The following is a 17,606-nucleotide window of genomic DNA, read 5'->3' on the forward strand; positions in this document are numbered from 1 at the left end:
CAGGGGGGACTGACAGAGCCAACTGTCGCACCACTGCTCAGCTCACCCCCCCCCCCCCATTCCTTGGGGGAAGGGTGCTCCACCCCAGATGGCAACAATGGTAGGTATGCCACTGCTTAGGGGTCAATATTCAGTGGGAGTTAACATGGTAAGAATGACTCCCAGTTAACTCCCATTGACCAACTCCTGACCAATTCAGTGGTACTTAAATGGATAGTGCCGCTGAATATCTGGCCAGACAACCTTGGCACCATTTAGATACTGCTGGGGTGGTCTTAGGATGGAGCAAAGGCAGAGCTGGAAGTTATCCAGGCAGTGCTGATATACTGCAATGGTGCCTGGGAAAAAAGCTATCTGGACAAGTGAAGCCAGAGAAGAAGCTCTCCTAAAGTGCCCGGATAGCTATCAGAGTACTTACACTAAATATTAGTGATAGCCAAATAACTTTCAGCAGCCCCTGAAGAAAATTGATATTCAGTGCTGGAATCTGTGGGTTAGCGCAGAATATTCAGGCAGAAAAATGCTTGTGGCAGCCAGTGCTTAAAAATTGCTGATCGCCGCAGGCTGAATAATGGCTGATTATTTTTCTCTGTTTTTCTGAGAATAAGGGACACATTTAGGCACCTAATTTAGGTTCTCAGCTTTTTTTGAATATTGAGGCATTCCTCATTATTTCAGGCACCTATTTTCCTCTCTCAGTACTGATGATGGCTCTACTTAATAGAAGCATGTGTAACATTGAAGTTTGGTCAGAGCTGATTTGCACAGGGTAACTGTGATCCTTTGTGCACTGGAATGTTCTTGATGAAATATTTATCAGCCTTGCACCTTATGTTTCAATCTGTGCCATTATATTCCTGAAGAGCCGTATCTTTCTGCTTAAGAGCTGTTGCCCATATGCTTCCAAGGCTATCAAACCAGCCGTACTTTATTGTAAATGGTCAGTGGTGTATGGTGATGGGTTTTGTTAGTCTCTCCTCACAAAATGGACCTTTAGTGATAACGTGGAAAAAAGAGAGCCTGTCCTTTTTACCCACCTTGACATCATCAGCTCTTACACAAAGGAAAAAAATCCATTTAATAAACTCATGCACACTGCAGTACTGACTAGAGAGAAAATGAAGTGTGAAGAGTTTTTTTAGTCAACCTCATGGTGCCACTGCCAAAATTGTGATTGACCCATTCAGTCCTATTAATTTGATTTTATAGTAATAAAACCAAAATAGTGCAGAAACAGCATGTTAACAAGATGAAAAACAAACTATATTTTCAATGGAAATTGAATCCTAAAGCTATTCAGTTCTAGTTTTGATTTGCATGTATGAATTATGCATATTTGTGGCGTAAAGATACATTTAAGCTATAAATCATCTGTATTTTCCAAGTGAATGCTCAAACAGCTTATTCTATTGAGATAATCAACCCCTGCTGCTCCCTTTCTGTTCCTGTTGTCTTGGGGATTAACAGACTTATTTTTATTTTCCATTTGTTTCACAGTGGGGAGACCGCTCATACCTCATCGACCCCCCTCTTTTTTCAAAGCCGCATGTGGTAATGCCGACACAGCCCATTCACTTTGAATGGCTATGTTGGCATTACCACACCAGCAGCCGCTAGCGTGGCTTTGTAAAAGGGGGTAAATAAGTTAGGGGCCCTTTTATTAAGCTGCATTAGGCACTAATGCATGCCTAATGCAGCTTTTAAAAGGGCTGATGGCATCTTGCTGTAAGGTTGATTAGCACGTGTAAATTGCGCGCAAAATAATTTTTAAAAAACTTTTACGTAGAGGGAGCATTTCAGGGAGTGGAAAGTAGGTGTTTCTGTGCTAATCAGTTAGCACATCTACATTACCACATGCTAACTAATTAGCACAGGATTAGCATGTGAGCCCTTAACCGCCTACAAAATGGGTGACGGTAAGTGCTCACACACTGATTTATGTTAATGGCCGCATAATGGCCATTATTTAAAATCAGCCATTTTACTGCTGTGGTAAAAATGGCCTTAGTGCATGAGTAAGACTCGAATAAGGCCCCTTAGTCAATAAGATATCACCAGATAAAAAGGAAATGGAGATGCCTCTATATGGGTTGTTGCTGCAAATTCATCTACAATATTATATTCAATTCTGGAGGAAGTTACTTCATAAAGGATATGGACAGACTCCAGGAAGTCCAGAGAGAGGCTATCAAAGGCCACATGAGATGAGATTTACGTTCCTAGATGAGATGAAAAACAACAGGAGGAAGAGGATACGACAGGCATTTGGATTCTTCTAGGTATTGGTGATGCACCTACAGCAAATATATATATATATATATTTTTTTTTACATTATATCTGTTAAACATTTCATGCACAAGATCACACCCATGGTCATAGTGTAACACAGGTTTCGCTGTTGCCACCACTAGCTCAGTTTCTTGTGGTCAGGGCACCCACAAACCTGGGCCACAAACCAAACTACCCTCTTGCCTTCATTCAAGCCACTTACCTCTTCTATTCATACAGTCACAGATGCCACCATTCGAGCTTTGGAGTGGGCTAGAGACTGGAATAGAGATCTGGAGCAATGGAGTATATAGTTGGGCTTCCTGGAGGTATTCTGCCAGTCCGGGAGAACAAAATAAAAAAGAACCAGAGAGTAATATAATGGAGATAATAAACAGTGAGAAGATTGACCCAAAAATATTCTACAATGAATTATTTTTTAAGAAAAAAATCTTTTATATATGAATATAAAATAATAAATATGTGAGAATCATTGAGAAGTTCTCAGAGTATAAACTCACCCAAGCGAGGCTACACCGAAGTGAATGACGTCTCTAAGGGTGGACAAGTTTCTCGATCATAGAGCTTCTCTTAATTTTTTTATTATTCAAATACACCCAAGTGATTCCCAAATAATAAAAATAATCGTGAAAATTCTCTTATCACTAAATATAAAGAACAAATGAGTCAATCCTATCATTGACTCCAATGAACCTCTAGCACACAGAAAAATGTTGTTATATATGTTTTGTATATATGAGTGTGCTACAGTCAAACACTATCTGTTTAGTATGCCGTTTCTATAAAGAGTAGCTATAATAAACAAATAATAAAAAATCTTAAAGGCACTTAGTGTTATGTAGTTAGAAGTACCACATCCTCGCTGGATAAGATTTTGGTCCATACGATGTTACGAACGCCGTCAAACGATCTATCCAATAGCCCTTTTTGTTGGTCTTGGCTCGCTAAAAAACAAATCCAAATGGAACTGTAGCAAAAAGTCCAGCGTTGTTTAGATGTGACCGTATTTTCAAAATAAAGTGATAGTAAATCCAAAATCCACCAGCATATATATAAGATCTTCTAGTTGTAACTGTGCTTTTATAGTGAGAGAACAAGTATCTTTGCTCCCGCTCCAGAGAACCACACTGAATGCTTTGGTTTCAGGTTTTTATACAATTCAACTTTACCAAACTTTCTGCAACCATCAGGTAAATCACTTTGGTCACTATACCAGACAACATGGTCTTAAGTTCTTTATCTGTTGCCACAATCTATGGGCTCCTTTTTCAAAGCTGTGATAGTGATTACCACACACCGAATGCGAGGAAGCCCATTTGAATTGAATGGACTTTGTCGCCTTTGGCATGCCACTAATCACTAGCATGGCTTTGTAAAATGATCCCTATGTTTCTAGGCAAGCTGATCTTTTTTTTTTTTTTTGCTATGCCTCAACTTGTTTTTCATTTTTATTTAAAGACTGGGATACTTCCATGAACTTCAATCGTTTAAAGATAAAGCTCAAGGAATCATATTCTATAAATTATCATAGGGGCCCCTGTAAAGAAGTCAGTGTTTATTAACACTGTGTGGAGTGGCATTTTAGAAAGGATGTTCAAATTGGAAATTAGAAGCCCAAATCAGGATATCAAGTTGTACTAGTATTTTAGAACAGAAACTGCCAATGTAGAGCCTGTTCTAAAATACATAGTGAAGTGGATGTGTATGTGCCAGCTACATGTAGCAGGAACATCCATTGTAGAAAAAAAAAGTTCAATGGACAGGAAAAAGCAGGCACATAAACAACCATTTGACACCACATGAAGGTCTATGTTGTGAAATAGCAATATAGACATTAATATTGGTCCAAGCTGTCATAAAACCTGATATGACAACTTGTGCATGGGTCCTTACTGGGGCTAGCTGTCACCACTGCCAATAGCACTTCTGCACTTAATGCCACCTCAAGAGGATGTAGTTTGTACAGTGGCACTTTCAGCAATCAGCACCTTTGATCAGGTCCGCTTCCTCCTTCCGCCCAACCACCAAGAGTTCTAGAGCCCCCTCCCACCCCTCACCAAGAATTCTGATCCCCCTCCCACCCCCCTTGCGTTCCAATACCCTTGAAACAAAACCCCACTCCAGACACAACAGCCATAGCTCCCCAGAGCTCTGCTATCTCTGCCCCTCACGGGACCTATCCAGAGTGTACATGGCTCTTTGCAGTGTTCCCAGGCCATAGAAGTCCCTCTTTGCTACTGCCTGTGAAGCCCCCAGGATGCAAAGTGGCACCTAGGAGATTGAGGTGCTACCTAGGATTTTGGCACCATTCCAGACAGCAACAGAGGGGGACAGCTGCCACACAGGAACACTGCAAAGAGCCATATACACTCTGGGTAGGTCCCAGGTGAGGGAAGATAGGGATCTGGGGTCAGTGACTGTTGTATCTGGGGGGGTGGAAATTTGTTTTGGAGCATCAGAGCTCAATGTGGAGTTTCAGGAGTGGGCTCAAGAGTGGGGGGATTGTCACTCTTGGTAGAGGTGGGTGAGTAGAAGATGGATATGGACCTGCCTGGGAGGTTGGGAGGGGAGGACATTAGTTTAGGGGGTGCCCTTCCACCACTTTTGGATTTATGATGGCTCTGGATGATGTGAATGTGGTAGATGCCCTGTGTGGACATGCAGGACAGATGCTGGGAATGTTTTGCAGTTCACACAGAGCAAGTGCAAACACTTAATGCTCCTTCCAAAAACGTGCCCCTAGATGTCCTAGGTAGCTGGTCTAAGTCCTCACGGATGGAGACGGTCCAGAGGGCAGCTTCAGAATTAGTAAGCGGTCTCTGTAATAAAACATATAGGGACAGGCTCATAAACCTCAACATATATATGCTGGAAGAGAGGCGGGAGAGAGGAGATATGATAAAAATATTTAAATACCTCAGTGGCATTAATGTACAAGAGGTGAGCCTTTTTCAAATGCAGGAAAGCTCTGGAATGAGAGGGCATAGGATGAACTTAAGAGGAAATAGACTGAGGAGGAATCTAAGGAAATACTCTTTCATGGAAAGGGTGGTGGATGCATGGAATGGCCTCCCGGTGGAGGTCGTGGAGTTGAGGACAGTGTCAGAATTTAAGAAAGCATGGGAAAGGCATGTGGGATCCCTTAGGAAAAGGAGGAGTTAGTAGCTACTAAGGAGGGTTCAGATTGGATGGGCCATTTGGTCCTTATCTGCCATCATGTTTCTATGTTTATCTTTTTGGATATGAATTGAATGGACTGCAGGACCTGAGGCAACATGGTTTTACTAGAGGCAGGTCATATCAGCCAAATCTGATTCATTTCTTTGACTGGTTGACCAAACAGAGTTAGGGGGAGCACTAGATGTGGTGTGCTTAGATTTTAGCAAAGCATTTGACATGGTTCATATAGGTGACTGGTAAATAAACTGAATGCCCTCAGAATGGGCTGTAAAGTTACTGACTGGGTTAAAAACTGGTTAAGTGGAACGAAACAGTTTGTAGTGGTAAATGGAGTTTGTTTCAAGGAAAAGGTTTATCAGTAGTGTGCCGTAGGAATCGATCCTTGGGCCATCTCTTTTTAACATCTTTGTGACTGATATTGTGGAAGGGCTACTTGGTAAGGTTTACCTCCTTGTGGATGATACCAAACTCTGTAATATGGTAGACACCCCAGAGGGTGTGGATAGTATAAGGAAGGATTTAGTGAAGCTTGAAGAATGATCCAGAAATTAGCAACTAATATTCAGTTTAAAAAAATGTAGGGTCATGCACTTCGACTGTAAAAATCCAAGTGAGTGATGTAGTACTTTTTTGTATGAAAGAAGAGTGGGACTTGGGGGTGATCGTATCTGTTGACCTCTAAGTGGCCAAACAGGTAGAAAAGGCAATGGCCAAAGCCAGAAGAGTACTCAGGAGCATAAGAATGGCTAGCAGGAAAACAGAAGTGACAGTACCCTTATATAAGCCTCTGGTGAGGCCCTATTTAGAATACTGTGTGCAATTCTGGAAACATCACCTTCAAAGATCTATAAATGGGATAGAGTTGGTCCAGAGGGCAGCTACACAATTGGTCAATGGTCTCCGTCATAAAGTGTATAGGGGACAGACTTGTAGACTTCAATATGTATGCTCTGGAAGAAAAGTGAGAGAGAAGGGATATGATAGATACATTTAAATATCTCCATGGCATTAATATACAGGAGGCACGTCTATTTCAATTTAAAGAAAATTCCAGAATTAGAGAGCATAGGATGAAGTTAAAAGGTTGTAGGCTCAAGGGTCATCTAAGGAAATGCTTTTTTACAGAATGGATGGGGAATATATGAAACATCCTCCTGATGGAGGTGAAAACTGTATCTGAATTCAAGAAAGTTTGGGACAAATACATAGAAACATAGAAATATGTAGGCAGATAAAGACCAGATGGCCTATCCAGTTTGCTCATCCATGCCATCTACTGTTCCTGTCACTCCCATAGAGATCCTATGTACATGTCCCAAGCTCTCTCAAATTCAGATACTGTTTTTGTCTCCACCGTTTCTACCTGCAGGCCATTCCACAAATTCACCTTCCTTTCTGTGAAGAGATATTTCTTCAGGTTACTTCTAAGTCTATCCCCTTTCACCTTCATCCTGTGCCCTCTCATTTCAGAGCTTCCTTTCAATTGAAAGAGACTTGCCTCCTGTGCATTTATGCTCATAGGTATTTAAATGTCTCTATCATATCTCCCTTGTCCCACCTTTCTTCTAAAGTATACATATTGAGATCTGTAAGTCTGTCCCCATACGCTTTATGACAAAGACCATTGGCCATTTTAGTAGTCATCCTCTGGACCGACTCCATCCTGTTTATATCTTTGTGAAGGTGCGGTCTCCAGAATTGTACACAATATTCTAAATAAGGTCTCACCAGAGTCTTATACAGGGACATCATCACCTCCTTTTTTCTGCTGGTCATTTCTCTCCTTATGCACCCAAGCATCCTTCTAGCTTTCGCCATCACCTTTTCTACCTGTTTCTGCCTCTAAGGGAGTGAAAGGAGCATAGATCGCATGGATGAGCAGACTGGATAGGCCATATGGTCTTTACCTGCCCTTATTTTTCTCTGTTTCTATGACTGTATCTGAATTCAAGAAAGTATGGAACAAGCAAATGGGATCTCTTAGGAATAGGAGGAGATAGTAAATGATGCTGACGGGCAGACTGTATGGGCCATTTGGCCTTTGTCTGCCGTCATGATTCTATGTTTCTTTCATTGTTCCTTCTAACCCAATCTGCATAAGAGTAGCAGTTTTTAATGAGATAAAATCCTATATATATATATCATTCAGACTTGGAAGGAAGAAGTGTTTTAGACTTTCATACAGAAGGCATAAATAGCATGTAATTATATCATTGTAAAATAGCATACAGGTAATAATGGCTTGTCAGACTTGCTGTACATGACTATTTCTTCAGACAGAAAGGTGCAGTTCACCATTCAGTAATGTAATGTTATTAGCAGGATAAGTCTGAATAAATTTTTTGTAGAAATTATTATTTTTCAAACTACAAGTAACTGTTGTATGTGGGTGTATGCGTAACATGAAGAGTGCGAATGTGGGCCAAGAGGATTTTGTGAATGTTTTATTATGATTTGGATTAAGCTCACACATTTTAATAGTAGTAGTTCAAGTCAAGTTACATTCAGATACAGTAGGTCATGTCCTATCCCTGGAGGGCTTAGTCTAAGAAGCCTGTGTACTTAACCATGGTAAGCAGATAGCACAGATGTCACCACACACTAAAACCAGCCAGTACAATTGTCCTTATTTGGCATGTAGATCCCTAGTAGCAGTACCACAAAACTACTGCTAGGGTCAGAGCTACCATTTTCAATCTTGGCAGCAACAGAACAGGACTTTTGGGGAGAGGGGACTGCTCCTGTCCATGTCCCATGCACTAGACTACCAGTGATAGCATGGGTGAGTGCATGCTGGGTGGGACTCATGGGGGTATTGGACTAGGAGGAACGGATTGGGGGTGTCATGCTGGGGGGGCTTATATTGTGTGAAATTGAATTGGGGATGGTGATGGTATGGCTTAGGTGTTAATCTGCAGAGTGGGGAGGATAGGCCTTGGTGACCGGGGATGGGGGATTTCACAGGCCACAATCTTTTTTCTTTTTTGTCTATACATTGGTATGGAAGCTGAGTACATGAATAATGCCACACTGGGAAAAGACCAAGGGTCCATCGAGCCCAGCATCCTGTATACGACAGCAGCCAATTCAGGCCAAGGGCACCTGGCAAGCTTCCCAAACGTACAAACATTCTATACATGTTATTCCTAGAATTGTGGATTTTTCCCAAGTCCATTTAGTAGCAGTTTATGGACTTGTCCTTTAGGAAACCGTCTAACCCCTTTTTAAACTCTGCCAAGCTAACCGCCTTCACCATGTTCTCTGGCAACGAATTCCAGAGTTTAATTATGCGTTGGGTGAAGAAAACTTTTCTCCGATTTGTTTTAAATTTACTACACTGTAGTTTGATCGCATACCCCCTATTCCTAGTATTTTTGGAAAGCGTGAACAGATAAGGGCCTGCATTACATGTATAAGCATGGATGTACCTCTGCTATCTGCAAATGCATATAACTTGAGCCCATATAGTAAGTGCCTACCTTGTGCAGTAAATGCAAGGTAGGTATTTGCCATGTCCTAAGCTTGGGCGTCACCCACTTGTGTGCCTGACTCAATTCTGCTTGTAGACAGAAAAAGCAATGTTGCTTACCTGTAACAGATGGAGGTTTTTGTAGATAGCAGCATCGATGCAGCAGACAATTCTACCCACCTCCTCGTGTTTTTTTCCCCAATTACAGCTTTACTGTAACTGAGGAGAGTACCATGTACAGGAAGGGCTGTGCATATTCAGAACTTTTCATTAGGTTCTGAGCTGTGGGATAGCAGTTCCATCCCGGTGCATTTAGATTAAGACTCCCCCTTGTGTGCCTTATCAGTCCAACCATATACAGAAAACACCTGTTAACATTAAGCAACATTGCTTTGTGGGAAAGTGGGTTGAATTAATAGTCTTTTTGTTACTGCCTTAGTGTTAATTCGGTGTAGGAAAGAAAACAGCATGTGAGTGGAAAATGAGACAGGTTAAAATGCTGGAGGAAGTTAGATGCTGAGTATAATCAAATCTAAAATCGAAATCTATAGTATTTCATTAGTGCTGCATTATAACTCAGGGTAGCCTAGGTGTTGAAATCTATCACATGATTTATTGCATCAAACAGTATATTTTTACCTTGGTTTTATCATTTTTAAAAAATGTGTTGGTTCTGCTCTCTGAGTGCCTATTTTTATTTAACAGCACAGTAAAAAAAAGCATTGGGAAGTATAAGATGTCAGTTTATGAAATATTCAGGCCATGTTTTGCATTCTGTAATAGTGATCTTTATTATTTAAGGTGCCAGATGTTAAGGTGGACAACACTGAAATATTGTCAGCAGTGGTGGCCCTACCATTAGGCCAGCTGAGGTGGGGGGCCTCAGGTGGCACTCGTCATTGAGCTTGCCATTGCCACCAGCTGGCCGGCCTAACTGCTTGCATCTCTCCTTCCCCCCAGGCCAGCATCGCTCCTTTCCACTCCCTACACCGGCCATCTCATCCCTCGCCTCAGGCAGCAGGTTGTCTTAGGCTGCCCCTGGTTGTCAGATCCTGCTGACTGTTAAGAAGCACATTTTCCAAACCTCGTGAACTACTTAAGGCATCATTTGGCTGTTTAAGCAGTTGGACACAAGAGTGTGTATGTTGTTTTGTGAAAACAGTCCAAAAACAGAAGGCAAATTGCTCCACTTGAGTAAAAAGCACCAAACTTGAAACAGTAGAGCAGAGGAAAATATCCTCTCACAGATGGTGTCCAAAACAGTCTTTATTAAAGGTTCTTCTAAAACATAAGGGGAGACCCGACACGACTTGTGTTTCGGCCTAAACGGCCTGCATCAGGGGTCTAAGAGATTTAAAAATTAAGCAAACAAATAAAATATATATATATCAAAAGATGACCCATATACATAGATATATATACATATAAAATTTTAAAAAAATTATAGCAAAAATAATAAATGGGGTCCATACCTAGGAAAATATCATATAATGTGTATTCCTAGATTAATCATCGAACAGCGAAAATTTCCTATAATAATATAAACATATATAAAAAAAATAAGGAAGAAAGCAATATGTATTACAATAAGCAAGGATAGAGAACAAATCTATAATAAATATATATCATATCCATAGAGTATGAAATGTATAACATTATTAAAAGTATAATAGCATCAACAAATAACAATGTACAAAAAATAATTAATGAATAATTACAGATGTAGAAGTACACCCAACTAATAATTTATAGATAATACTGAGCAGTAAACACCATGTAAAACAAACATTGCTGTCATAACATATGATATTAAAACTTAAAAACTATACAAAGAGTACTAAAAGGCATGAAATGTATATTCACTAAAAAAGAAAAATGAAACAATATCAGTCAAACCAGACCTTCTGAAATCAGATCAAAGCTAAGAGCAGCAAAAATAAATAAATAATAAATAAATAAAAAAACCTATAAATAAATGGACTAGATTGCATTGACCGAATAAAAATGGCGTCTTAAAGGTACTTAAAAAAACGAAATGCATCATCATTAGCATGTGTAAGTCCAAGCAATGTTTCTCTTGTCAAGAAAATGCAAAATATGAAATGAATACAAAAAAATAACAAACCCTACTATCTAACGCATATGTAAACAAAATTAAGCAACAATACTGTTTTTGTAAAATAATTGAATGAAGTTAAAAGCAAAAAAAAGGGGTTAAGACTAACCGCACCAAAAAAGACACCAAACTGAATGTGTAATCTAGACCAGTAAAAGTGATGAACAACTGATGGGCTCAAAAGCAAAGTAGGACAAAGTAAAAACTATTATGATAAAAAGCAGACTTACTCAAAAAACGAAGTAGGACAGGGAACTATATAAGAAACCAACGGGGTCTGTAACAAAGTTAACCAAATCAATATCATCCGCCTACATTATATTTTATATAAATATGGTGATTCAAATTGAAGTTTTTAAAAAATATGTAAAAACTAAAAGAGAAGACGCTAAAAAAGGTTCTTATATAAATGCCATGCATATGAAACATAAGTAAAATCAGAACTTACCACACAATTGTTGTCACAAAGGATAGTAACACTCAAATCAAAATACAGTGAGGTACTTGGCATCTGTGCATTGAAAGGGGGAGCCGACACTGAAGGCTGAACTTAAAAGCGTCAAAGGATGACGTCATCATAAAATCTCATCAAAAATAAATATATAATGTAAAGATAAAAAATAATAGCAATAAATAAGAATTGTTAGTGTGATGCAGAATAAAATAAAAAGATAAAAAAGAAAACTATCAAAAGGGAAACAGCTGATACATACATAGGTCTGGAATGTTTTTACGTTTGGGGAGCGTGCCAGGTGCCCTTGACCTGGATTGGCCACTGTCGGTGACAGGATGCTGGGCTAGATGGACCTTTGGTCTTTCCCAGTATGGCACTACTTATGTACTTATGTACATCAAAACTAACCTCAAAACATAATGTATAGGTGCTGAGAAAATGTGTTAAAACCAAAAATATAAAAGGCTCAATCCAAAAAACAAAACATTAAAAAGTTGAAAGAAATGTGAAGGCATTAAATTTTAACCTTAATCTAAAAAAGAGGAACTTAAAAGGGATGGTGAAAAGACAAAAATAATAATATACATCTATAACAAATGTACACTCATGCCCAAAAATCAAATCCATAAAAACACCACAGCAATAAATAGCCAAAAAAACCACATCCAAAATAAATTTTACAAAAACAACGTGAAATCCTTCTCTGTATTCAAAACATTAGGTGCAAGAGTACCTAAAGTATGTATCAATCGTTGTTCTTTTGATTGAGCCTTTTATATTTTTGGTTTTAACACATTTTCTCAGCACCTATACATTATGTTTTGAGGTTAGTTTTGATACATCTAACTATGTATGCAAATGATATTCATCAGCTGTTTCTGTTTTGATGTTTTTCTTTTGTCCTTTTTCTTTTTTATCTTTTTTATTTTATTTTATTTTATTCTGCATCACACTAACGATTCTTATTTATTGCTATTATTTTTTTATCTTTACATTACATATTTATTTTTGGCGCAATTTTATGATGACGTCACCCTTTGATGCTTTTAAGTTCAGCCTGCAGTATCGGCTCCCCCTTTCAATGCGCAGATACCAAGTATGTCACTTTATTTTGATTTGAGCGTTACTATCCTTTGTGACAATAATTGTGTGCCTAGCATGCTGAGCAGTTGTCCAAGATTTTTGCGCTGCATGTTTGAGCTGCTTATCTTCAAATCGACACACACTAACTAGATTTAACAACCCTGTCTCATCTGAAAGGTTGAAAAACTCCTGATACAGGCATTGTTGCCAAAATGTGGCTGTGTCAAGTCCTCTCAACATGTTGAATTGAGACTTTCAAATAAACTTGCTTGATTTTGGACCATCTGAATCCTGTTTTTTGCACCTCATTGTTCATGCCTTGTGTTTACAATAATTTGTAAAATACTTCAGGTTTTGTATGGGCAAACGTTTTGGCTTGTTTACAAAATTGTTAGAAATTTTTGTGATTTTTTTTTAAATTATTATTTACGTATATTTCTGTTGCCATTTATGCTTGTGTTAGTATCTTATAACATTTTATTGTTATTTAAATTAAACTCCAGAACCAGGCTAACAGCCAAAACTCAGTACTATGGCAAGTCTTCACCAATAAACTGTCTATCATCGATTGAAGTCTCCTTGTTTGCTTCTGGTTTGCCTGGTCTATTTTCCACTCCTTTTGTTTTGCTTTTTTTTTTATTAGACATTTTTACAGTGCATTTCACACATTTGGCTGAATAAACAGAGCTGTTTAATGTGCACAGATTGATTGCACATATTAATTGAAAGGCTAATGTGGTATTAAACTGATTTTGTGCACACCAAGAACTAGATTTACTGGCAAGTGCTACCGTGTTACTGCATTGCAGTGTCTTAAAATGTATTAGCGCATGCCGTTTTCTCCAGGTCCCAATGGGATGTATTTACTGATAATGTATGTTAATGGCAGTGTATGCTGAAGTGCAGCACACTTTAGTAAATCTAGCTGGAAATTTAAGGCATACTAAGGGCAAGATTCTATATATGGTGCCTAAAATAAATGGTGCCAAAAAAATAACTCTCAACACTATTCTATAAACCATGCTTAAAGTTAGGTGCAGTTTATATAATAGTGCATATGCTCAGGAATCGTGCCTAACTTTAGTTGCGGCCATTTGCACCATCTGAAATATGGTGTAAATCCTCGTGCATAAATTAGGTGCATATCCCACTTATTATATAACTATGTGCATACATTCTAGAAATGCCCCTGATCCAACCATGTTCCACTCTCCCTTTTTGGACTCACGCATAAAATGTAGGTGTTGATCTCGCACCTAAATTGAGACATGTAACTGCTAATTAAATCCAATTAGCACCAATTGCTTAGGATGCCAATTCTCAGCGCTAATTGACTCATTATTCAGTTAGACTGTACATGCACATTGGGTGCACGCCCAATTCCAATGTGCAAAGCCAAAAAGTGGTGTGGTTACGGGCAGGGAAAAGGACGTTTCACGATCATTCCAGATTTACATGTACTGTTATAGAATATGCCCCTCTGCGCATAAATCTATGCGCCGATATTTATGCCACGTTTCCCTCGGTATAAATGGATTCACATAGTTCTAGGCACTAGGATATCAACTAATCATATTCACCTAAATGTAGACACCACTTATAGAATACGCTTAGGTGGAAATTTATTCTGCATGGATTTTTCAGGCACCATATATAGAATCTAGCCCTAAATCCAATAGCACACCTTAGTAAAAGGACCCCTTAGTCAGCCATAGCACTGGCAGAAGTATGTGTGCCTATATATGAGTGACACATGGGTAACTTATAGCATTATGTAAGTTACACACATAAATAAAGGGGTAGAGGGTCACAGATTTGATATATCGCTTTTCTGTGGTACAAAGAAAGTGGCTCATATTTATTATAGGGAGGTGTGCTTTCTCTGTCCCTAGAAGGCTCACAATCTAAGTTTTGTGCTGGGGACAGTGGAGGGTTGGCTAACTTGTCCAGGGTCACAAGGAGTCTTAGTGGGAATTGAACCCACTCCCCTAGATTCTCAGCCAAATGCACTAACCATTAGGCTATTCCTTCATTCCTGCCCACACGCTCCCCACAGTCCTACCCATATTCACCTGTAAAATAACTGCAATGTAAGATATCCATTTTGTAGGTGCATATATGCTAGTATTCTAATCATTTACATGCAAAATTGTTGCATAAATGTTAGTTCCTATTATATAGAATTACCCCTTTAACAAACTAAGGGGTCATTTTACTAAGGTGCGCTAACAGATTTAGCACGCGCTAATGAATTAGTGTGCATTACGTGCCTTATAGCCCATAGCTATACAATGGGCTGTGCAGCATTTAGTCCATGCTAAATCTGTTAGTGCACCTTAGTGAAAGGATCCCCAAATACATGCTAAAAAATGCACATTCTTAAAGTCCTTTATAAAAAAATTATACATTTTTGTTCATGTTGGGCTTGATTGTAAATTAGTTTGGAGGCAGTTTTCCTGCACAGAGTTAAATCCCTGCAAAGAGAAATCACCCAGGGCCCTGTTTACTAAGGTGCACTAGCATTTTTAGCGCACATTAAAATTAGCGCATGCTAAACGCTAGAGACACCCATATATTCCTATGTGTGTCTCTAGTGTTAGCATGTATTAATTTTTAGCATGCGCTAAAAATGCTAGCGTGCCTATAGCACAGCTTAGTAAACAGGGCCCTTAGGGGGTCTTTTACTAAAGGTTAGCTTGAGTTATCTGCAGCAGGTCCCATTTTATTCCTATGGGCCCTGCTGCAGATAACTGAAGCTAATCTTCAGTAAAAGACCCCCTTAGTATTTTCCTCGTTAAATATCGCAGATTTCCTTAGTATCCCCATTTTTAAGGATCATACCTCCCAATCTGTCGATATGCAAATGAATGCAACTGTGCTTCATTTTAATACATTGTTTAAGAACATAAGAATACCATACTGGGTCAGACCAATGGTCCATCTAGCCCAGTGTCCTGTTTCCAAATAGTAGCAACATTCAATGCTGCCAGTCCCAGGGCAAGCATTGGCTTCCCCATGTCTGTCTCAGACATAGCAGACTATGGATGTTTCCTTCAGGAACTTGTCCACAATTTTTTAAAACCCAGATACACTAACCGCTGTTACTACATCCTCAGGCAACGAGTTCCAGTGCTTAACTATTCGTTGAGTGAAAAAATATTTCCTCTTACTTGTTTTGAAAGTATTTCCATGTAACTTCATTGAGTGTCCCTTAGTCTTTTGTACTTTTTGAAAGAGTAAAAAATTGATTCATTTCGACTCACTCTACACCACACAGGATTTTGTAGACCTCAATCACATCTCCCATCAGCCATCTCTTTTCCAAGTTAAAGAGCCCTGACTTCTGTAGCTTTTCCTTATACGAGAGGAGTTCTATCCCCGTTATCATTTTGGTTGCGCTTCTTTGAATCTTTTCTAATTCTGCTAAATCTATTTTGGCAATTTTAGGTTTATGTGATGAAAAAAGCCGTGTAAATCAGCATGCACGTAAAAGTAGCAGTTTTTAGAAGAAACACTACTTATACCTGCAAACAGGTGGAATGCCTAGATTTGAAGAAAGGGTGTTGTATGGTTTGTGCAGACGATAAGGGGGTAATTTTATAAAGGATTTTTCATGCACAAAAGCTTTTTTATGTGTGTAAAAGGTTTTTTATAAAGTATGCACAGTGAAAAGAAACCACACACTTTTATTCGATCTATGTGTCGCCGTGTTCTGGCTGAGTTTGGGTAGAGTTGCAATTTACATGCATAATTTGTAAAGTGTGCAGCTGCCTTGAGTGCTAACATGTACTCCTTCTTCTGAGAACACATAAATGTCTGTGGCTTCAATCTAGCTGCAATTTCTACTGGTTTATCCCTAGTATTTTATAAAGACAGAGAGGCTAGGAACAGTGGGCCCCTTTTACAAAGCGGCGGTAAGCCCAATGTGGACTTACTGCTCACTAAACAGGAAGTACCGCCGGACTACTGCAGCAGCCCAGTGGTACTTCCCACCCCAGCTTGCTGTCATATCCAGCGCTACAAAAAAATATTTATTTTTGTAGTGCCAGTATGTTCCTAGTAGTAAGGGTCAGTGCCACACGCTGTCCGGTTAGTGCGGGGAAGCCCTTACTGCCACCTCAGTGGGTGACGGTTAGGGCTCCCCCCCCCCCCCCCGAAGTAGCCACACAGCAGCCGCGTGGCAAATGCTTTACTTGCCGCACGGCCATTTCCTGCAGAAAAGCAAGACCTATCTTTTACCCACTGTGGTAAAAGGGGGCCTCGGTGCGTGTCAAAAACATGCTCTGACACCAGTTCAGGCCCCCTTTTGCCGCAGGTTGGTAAAAGGGGCCCTCTGTTCCCTCTAAGCTGAGCGGGAGTTCTCCACCTACCTTCCTGGCAGTGGGGGAGCACTATTTCACTATCACATTTTCAATAGTGAGGGACAGGCAAGCTCTGCAGGACTCAAGGAAACCTGCCTGTCCCTAGTGATTGAGAACTGGTAGCAATGCAGTTGGAGGACTGACGCTCAGCTTAGAGGGAACAGTGGCTAGAAATAGAAGCTTTGTCTATATAGGTAGCCTGTTATAAAATTGCCACCTAAAAGTATTCATATATTCCATAATATGTACATCACAAATTTCCTCATTAGAATTGTATTTATTTATTTAGTTGTCTCTCAATATATTTAAAAACTTTATATACCCTTCCTTGGACAAGCCAATCAAGATGGTACATAAATAATAAAACAGAGTAAATGCAAGGTCACAATTAAAATGTCCTAGCAATCAGAAGGAAAAAGTACAATTTCAAACGCCTCCTAAATAACAATAAAGACACATTCCATTTTAACTCCTCAGGGAGTTTATTCTACCAGGCTGGCGCAAGTACTCTAAAACCTTTGTTCTCCAAGTCTCTGTCTTCATCACTTCTTTGCCCTCTAAGGACAGAAAAATACTTACTGAATGTACACCATTTTCATAGCTTTCACTTGCAGGCAGTATATAGGAAATAAAAATAAATAAGAGGTTCGTTT

The 17,606-nt window shown here is 39.4% G+C and overlaps 1 protein-coding gene across 1 annotated transcript in view; it reads left to right on the top strand.

Annotated features, from left to right (window-relative positions):
* MAP2 (microtubule associated protein 2) overlaps positions 1 to 17,606 on the top strand; it is a 602,201-nt gene that overhangs the window by 309,053 nt on the left and 275,542 nt on the right. The gene's annotated exons all lie outside the window — the stretch shown is intronic.

The sequence above is a fragment of the Microcaecilia unicolor genome, chromosome 7, assembly GCF_901765095.1.
Source record: "Microcaecilia unicolor chromosome 7, aMicUni1.1, whole genome shotgun sequence".
Taxonomy (NCBI): domain Eukaryota; kingdom Metazoa; phylum Chordata; class Amphibia; order Gymnophiona; family Siphonopidae; genus Microcaecilia; species Microcaecilia unicolor.